The 8,053-nt window shown below is 40.8% G+C and overlaps 1 protein-coding gene across 3 annotated transcripts in view; it reads left to right on the forward strand.

Moving 5' to 3' along the window:
* The first annotated feature begins 1,404 nt into the window (after window positions 1-1,404).
* Window positions 1,405-8,053, forward strand: part of snphb (syntaphilin b) — a 28,852-nt gene continuing 22,203 nt past the window's right edge. For all 3 annotated transcript variants that reach the window (XM_005744641.1, XM_005744642.1, XM_005744643.1), the window contains exon 1: window positions 1,405-1,601. The gene's annotated coding sequence lies outside the window, so the exon portion shown is untranslated. The remainder of the gene's footprint in view (window positions 1,602-8,053) is intronic.

Genomic DNA, 8,053 nt, shown 5'->3' on the forward strand with positions numbered 1-8,053 from the left:
GGAAGGAAAAACTCCCTTTTAACAGGAAGAAACCTCCGTCAGAACCAGGCTCAGGGAGGGGCGGGGCCATCTGCCGAGACTGGTAAATATGAAAATTAAGAGATTGAGATTAAGATGCATACTTATTTTATTTAGTTGTGTAAAAGCTTCTTAAAGATATGTTGTTCTTTTGTGTGTTATCTTTGTCATCTGGAGTGACATCCCAAAGGTATCACAACAGTGGACTTTTATGTTTTAGTGTCAGTTAATAAGCATGGTTTAACTTAACTCTCATAATTAGTTGATAAGATGACAATGACCCCTAATTATTTTATTTAAAATACTGTTTATATTTAAATATGCATGCATTTTCACACACCAAAGGAAAATAAAACTCAACACTTTCAGTTTTCTGTAAACATGGTTAAATATTTGCACAATTCTAATAGAAAAACTTACCATGAATAATTGACGGGGGTATATCAGGTATATGATCTTAAATGAGTTTCTTCAGCTAAATATAGCTATCCACATAAAATCAGAAAAAAGAAGAAAATCCAAATATGACATAATGGAGCATAGGACAGTGTTCTCAGTAATGATATATAGGATCAACTTCCTACTTTTAGAAATATACACATTTAAAAAGACACAAAGGTATGCCAGAAGTGCCTATTAACATTTTTAAGATTTTTTTTCTAGTAAAAGGTATTGTTTCTTGAACTATGGCTGAGACGGTCAGTATAGGACAATTTTGAGATTTGGCACAAAGTCTTTAAAAATAAGTAAAAGGAAGTCAGGTTTTATTACAGGTCTATGTAAAACAAAGAAATGTTTAACCATTTAATAGCACTTTAAATGAGGACAATGAAAACTCACTAACTCTTGTTTATCTTGAACGCTGTACAAAAGTCTTTCTGGAGGTCTTTCAAAGTTTTTGTTTGGACACTGGCTACTTGTCTACTTCTCTCTCATCCTCTGGCCAACATCCCCTTGTGTCACACCAACCCTCTGCATGTCCTCCTTCACAACATCCTCGAACTTTCTCTTTGATCTTCCTCTTTTCCTACCTCAACATCATTCACCCAGAATGTCCACTTCCCCTCCTCTGCACATGTCCGAGCATATATTTGTCCCTCTGATTTACTCATTTAAAATCCTGTCGATCACTCCTAACAAATATTTTTACATCTTCACAATAGCCATAATTATATATTTATTGCAGTGTTACCTAGTAACAGACCACTTTCTCCTTGCAGTGACAGCAGCCCTGTCTCTAATGTATTCTCGGTGTTAAAGAAGCTTGCACTGTAGCTTGCACTGAGCTGAAGCCCGACAAATGAAGCAGTGTTTCCCTTTAAAAAGATCAATCTGACGTAACGTGACGCAGATGCTTCCGTCCATATACCCTTGTGCCTCTCCTCCTCACGCGGCAGCCATCCAGTGCATCTCCCTGCATCCCTCCTGACTCAGCCCCCTCTCTCCCTCCTCCCCACGCCTCCTCGGACGTGCCGCCGCTCCATCAGGCGGAGCTCTTGGTGGAAGAAATGAGGGACACAACAACAACCATGGCGATGGAGCTGTGGACGGACTAACAGCGGTATACGGGAAGCCGGGCACAGGTAAGCGGGGCCGGGTCAAGCCCGTTTATGGAAATCATCGGTGCCATCCGTGGATGCTGCAGAGCTCTCTCAGTGCGGAGAACGACTCTGCGTGTAGTGAACCGAGTGGCTCACAACAGCGGTTAGAAATAATAAGTGAATGGAGCCCCCGTGCAGGGAATTTGTGGAGAGTAAAGCTCTTGGTTGTCGGGTCAGGCTGTTTTCTGGCCTGTCTGTTTGTTTTGGTGCAGCTGATGGAGGCATGATGATGATGATGATGTTGATGCGCAGTGCGCTTCCTCCGGCAGATGTTTTCGCGTCTGGTCATCCTGCGCGTCCATGTTTGAACTCTCACGGGCCTTTGGGCGTCAGATATAGTACACACTGTCCACGCAGCGTCACAGCAGACAGTTTTTAAAACCCCTGGCTCCGCATGCACAAGTAGCTCACACTCAAAGTGAGTGTCATCCATGTTTGCAGGCGGCAGAGTCGTGACGGGTTGCCTGGCGCTGCAGTTTGACCTTGCAGCATTCCTGTTTTTCCACTAACGTAACGTCCTGCCTGACAGATGACAGAGCCAGAGCTCTTTTTTCATGTCCACATGGCTTTTACTCTGATCATATCACAGAACAGTCTAGTTTCCGTGAGCAAATTCATTTGCGCACAGTTTTCTTTTACGGGTTTTCTGTCAGGCTTAAGCCTGATTTTAATAGAGTGGCAGAGAAGCGTAGTCAGTGAATGGATGGAGTTATGAAAGGAGTTTGATTGAAGATTCTGGCGCAAGGATCTCCCTGAATATTCTTGGCACAGAAAGCATATTGTGCATTTCTGTGCCAGTGCTGAAAGAACACTTCCTCCACTTTGTCATCATAAATGCTCAACGTTTTTTACAGTTAAGTAGGTAGACACCGAGAAGTACATATGTGCAAGCAAAGACTGTTAAATACATTTGGACACTAATGCACTATGAGACACTGAGCCCATTTTCTTTCATCTCTAGCAGCTTTTGCATTTTTTGTGTTGCCATGTTGCATGTCTTGGTAGTGATTGTCTTTTAGATTTGAGTTTTCTACTTTTGTGTAAAACTGTTTTCAGTCTCTGTTTATAGGCTTTTGATCTTTATATGTAAGAAATGTTATTTTTGTTGTTCTCTGTCTCTTTGCCTCTACTTTTGTTTAATTTGCATATTTGTGGAATGGTTTTAGGTGTTGTTTTATTGGATCTTTCATAGTTGTTTTGGGTCTTTGTAATTGTTTTGAATCATTTGTTGCCTTTTTAAGGAAATGTGTGTATTTGTGCACTTAATTTTAAAGCCATTCCATTTCCGTTGCCATTTTAAGTTCTATTTTCATGTTTAAATTGTTTGTTGTTGAGTCTCTTTTATCCTTTCATTTTGAATCTCTTTTTAGATACCCTTCAGAAAGGGGCTACCAGACCCAGGCACCCAAGGAGTCACAGGGGCTCTTGGGGAACTGAGCCTGTTCCGTTAGGACTGTTCAGTTCTCCAGCCACACTTATGAACCTTAATTAATTTATGAGGCCACATACGGTCAGTACGCTGTCTGAAACAGAAGTCCAATGCATTGCTGCAAGCTGTAAGACTGAGCTGTCCTTTGCAGCATTGCCATCTTGTCAGCAGCAGGCTCCTTCCTTCATCCTGTTCCTCAGTGCACCCAGCCAATAGCCACTCTCCTTCTGGTCACGTTCCAAACAAGTGGCGGACTGACCGTTGCCATGGTGACGTAGTCACCAGGCAAAAATGTGTGCCATTTATCCAGATGCACTCATGGAGAGTAAATTTTAGGAACAACAAGCAGAATTGTTGATCCTTCAAGTGTGGCACTGCTCCGGTGGTCTCTCAGTATATGAAATGCTCTTTGTTCTATTTGTTGTAGTGTCAATCAAACCTTCAAATCCATGAATGCTGCAAAGGAAGAAAGGGTATTCCCTTTTAGTATAGGTATAGCCCACATGTGCAGTAAAACATGTCACTTTGAATTTCAGTTGTTTGCACAATATTTCTACAGTAACTGGAGATAAGGTTTAGTGGCTATAAAGAAGAAAGAGCAGGGGAAATAGCAGAAAGCTTAATTTTACACAATACTACGTTTAATTGTATAAGTGGCTCTTCAGACCTCAGTTACACACCTAGAGACCGGTCTGTGGCCCTCAGATCTCTAGAGAAGAATGTGTACTCCCTGAGCAGATAGTGATTTGTAGCTGAAGGTTGCTGGTAGTCTTTAGTAGCAGTTGTTAGGTGAACCTGGTCGTAAAGACAATACTGCACAAGCAACCTTCATATAATTGCTTTGGTTGCTAGATTGCTGCAGTCACCTGTTATGTGCATGGAAGATGATGACTTGCTTGCAGACTGGGGTGGCTGTAGCTCAGGAGGTAGAGCAGGTCATCTGCTAGTCGCAAGGTTGGTGGATCTATTCCTGGCTGTTACTGCTGCAGTCATACTCCAGTACATCTGTTGGAGTATGAACTCTGGTGCTTCCGTGTGAGTGTTTTTAGGTAGAAAAACTACATGTATAAATGGAGGAATGAGGTAAGTTGTATAAAACACTTTTTAGTGCTCAGGTAGACAATCAGCCCATTTACCAGATACTCGCTAAATAACCACCAAGCAGTAGTGAAACCTGAAAAAGTGCAGCACAAAGAAACTGAGAATGTTTGCTTTAATGCAACGTATGTCTTACTGCTGAAACCAACACATTTCCAAACACTGCAACTTTTACTATGAAGACAAACAGTCTCTTTTTGCATTCACACAAAATTCACCATCACTTAGTGACCAAGACTAGTGATTGGTGGTTGCAAGGGGGTCAACGACCAGCCTCTATGCCTCTGTGACTTACTTTAGCAAAGGACTTAACAGGGAATGGCTGCAACCTCCAGTAACCACTCACCACTGGTTTCTCTAGTGGCCAGTGTTTGCCTGGTCACCAACTGGTGTTTAGGCCTGTGTAACTGGAAGCTAAATGTTGCTACAGGTAGATAAAGACAACCAATTTAACAAATTGAATCATTAACATAACAAATTGTTATTTGTAAGGTATTTTCCGTCACTGGGATGATAATCAAGTGTGAGTATGCACCCCTGTTTTTACATTACAAAAACAGAGATTAAAAAAGTCTCGTCTTCACAACATGTTGGTGGAAATACACAAGTGAGATTTCTTATGATCTCATGAAATCTTCCAAGTTGTTCAGCTGAACACAGAAAAAAAAATAAAGGAATAAAAATAATGGTTTGGAACAGCCAAGTTCAAGTCCAAACCTTAAAGTTATGGAAGGAAACTTAGCAACATTAAATTATGTTATAAACTATGAAATGGGCAAAAGATCCTCCAAAGTCGATGCAGGACTCATCAACAGTTATTCAAAAGATTAGCTGCAATTATTGCTGCACAATGAAGTCAAACCAGAGGCTAAAAGCAAAGGTTGTAAACAATTTCCTCTCATTTTTTCACTTTATATGTTTGATTTTGGTCCTGACGATCTTTTCTGTGTTCCATCTCTCGCCCTTTCGTGGCTGTTCACAGTGAAGAATTGAGTACATACGTTACTCAGGAGATGGTGGAGACCAACACAGAGAAAAAAGAGAGCAGATATTCTTCTATCCATCCAGTGTTCACAAAAATACCACTTCAGATGATACATGCCTGAAATAGGCAGGAGAGATAAGCAATGTCAATCGACAGTGAACGAGATTCATGTAGGCAGTGCTGAGTTGTACACTGTAATAATGTGATTATTGATTTCCTGCTTTTATCAATGCTCTTTGGTTCACACACGCTATTAGCACGATCATTTAGGCTGCAGCACTCTGGCGTGGTTTCATTTGCTGCTGCTTGGCTCACTAATGACAAACCTCTGGTGTATTGGATATTTTGAGCATTTGACCTGATTAAGCTCAGACAGCCCCTTAGAAATCCAGAAGTGCTTTTTAACCAAAGCCAAATGAGGGCAAAAGTCCAATAAATGCCTGATGTAACGAAACTATAAGAGCACCATTAACACTGGTGAGCATAAAAGAAAAAAAACAGAGTCTTGTTATTATTGATTGATTATATTTGTTCAAGGATTAGAACATTATTATTTTTTCTTTGTTATGTTAATTAGTAAGAGCACTGCTGTAGCAGCTTTATTGCTGTGCTCTGCTGGACCTTATTCTGCATGCACTGCGGCAATAGGGTGACTCTGCAGGACTGGCCTGATCTGCGTTTGCCGTTTTGACCTCCTTACTGTATGTGTGAATAAGTTTGTATATGCTCATGGCTCATGTTCATGGGGAAAGGCTTGTAAGAAAGAGGAGCTGGTCTTCATGTTGCCATCTGTTTTGAGAAACTGACATTGTGCAGCCTTTACTGCAGTGTGTATTTGCATCACTATCAGCTGCTGCTATAGAGACTTGCTGTGGGTAGGTTTATACCACTTTCTATTGTGAAAGGGCAATAAAAATTGATTCTTTTTAATTGCACCTCTCTGGAAACCTCAATTCAAGATTTTATCGGTCAATAACAGCTATTTGCCAGTGCAAATGCCAGTACCAATTAAAAACATAAAAAAGAGACAAACACCCTTCATCCATGTAACGAGTGTTTCCATTGCATAGTTTGTTCCCCAGAGTGCACTCTGCAACTTCCCTGTCGGCAACATATGTTTGGAATGCCACAAACATGACAACCAGCTGAGCCAAGCAGAGCTGGGCAGAGCATAAATCAAATAAGTGCTGCACTGGATGCATTTGTATAAAACTTCCACAAAGAAACGCAGAGGATTAGTGACTTCTGTGATTGTTATGAAGCAAAGTCCCAAGTGTCTTGTTGTTTTTTCCTTTAGCTGCACTGTAGACTGCAGAGACCAAACCTGACGACGGCTAACAAACAGATCAACCAGCAGATTTTTAGTTATTTCCAGTGTTTTATGTAGTGTTTACATGTAATTTGTCCTTTGTAGGAAAAATCCAGGAAACCAGCACCTCTACCATCAACATCATAACCATGTTTTTCTTGTGTAAGACTGTTGGTATTTATAGCACTTATGGTGGAGGGTCATATTGTTATGCTTCCCCAGGTAGGATGCTACTAGAAGCGGCTGACTGTGCTGTATGTTAAGATAAAAGAATGAGTCATCATCCAGTGCGATAGAGACTGTTTACCTCGGAGAGCCACAGTGTTCCATTCAGTCTACAGATTTACTATTGAAATCAGATGAGGAGTTCACTGCTTGTGAATTCTTCGCCTTCACTAGTTTGGGAATAGTGTAGCAAATAAGACATAATTAACCTTTGACCCCTAACACACGGAATATATCTAACTCTGACACTGTGATGCCGGAGCCAGCAGCTGTGTTGGAGAACTTCCTGGTGCCTAAAATATAGCCATACATTTCTAATACTTCAAATGGACACAGTGATGGTGTTTCATTCATTGTGATCTGCTTTATTTTGCCACCTTTTAATTACATTAAGGTATTATTCCATGAAGAATTGTCATCCATTGAAATGCTAAAGACGTTAATTTAAAATAATTACAGAAAGGATTGCTTGTGTATTAACATGCTCTCTTTTTGTGTGTAATAGCAACCCTGACCACAAGCTGAAACACATTAGTAAAGGACTGTGTTCTATATAAGAACACTTGTTGCTGGAGTTTGACCTATATAAAAATATATCTTATATAAAGGATGGATGTCACCACTGTGACATCATCCATTGCTTAGCTCGGGCCCAGCTTCTTTTATACTGATAGGCCATCTTAAACTATACGCTGGTTTATCCTGATTTGCACCATTAACTATGACTTCAGTTGTTACTGGAATCAACCAATGGGAGACAGAGGCCTTTTTTATTAATAGACATCTATGAAACAAAACAGCATTTTAAAACTAAAGGAGAAAGGAGCCATTCCTTAGAAAGATAGCAGGTGTAAAGTTCCCCCAAATTGGGTTTCTGTTTAAAACCCAGGACGCCATCTTTTATTTACAGTCTATGTTTGTCTTTTATTTGATCTTTCTCATTGATCATTGATACGGAGCCCCGCAGGGGACATGGGAGGAAAAAAAATTAAGACGGACTTTTGCGAGATCTCGCAAAACTAACTCGGGATCTCGCAAAACTTTTGCGAAATCCTGAGTTTGAGATCCCGAGATAGTTTTGCGAGATCTCGCAAAAGTCAGTCTTAATTTTTTTTTCTCCCATGTCCCCTGCGGTGCTCCGTACATTGACCCCCTCAAGGGCGGGAGAATTGTTGAATTGTTACAGAACAACCACAGTTGCTTTGTAAGATCAACACTCACCCACAAGCACATCCAAACACACACCAGAGGTGTTGAATGGCTGTTCTGGAATAGCAGCAGTGACTCAGTGTTCAAGACCCTATGGCTATCAAGCAGTTTATGAACCTCTGGTTTCCAGCATTTTCCTGTTTATTAGATAGGCTTGCATTATGCATTCAGGAGGCTCT

This window comes from Pundamilia nyererei, unplaced genomic scaffold, assembly GCF_000239375.1.
Source record: "Pundamilia nyererei isolate P.nyererei 1_Seehausen unplaced genomic scaffold, PunNye1.0 scaffold00147, whole genome shotgun sequence".
Lineage (NCBI taxonomy): Eukaryota > Metazoa > Chordata > Actinopteri > Cichliformes > Cichlidae > Pundamilia > Pundamilia nyererei.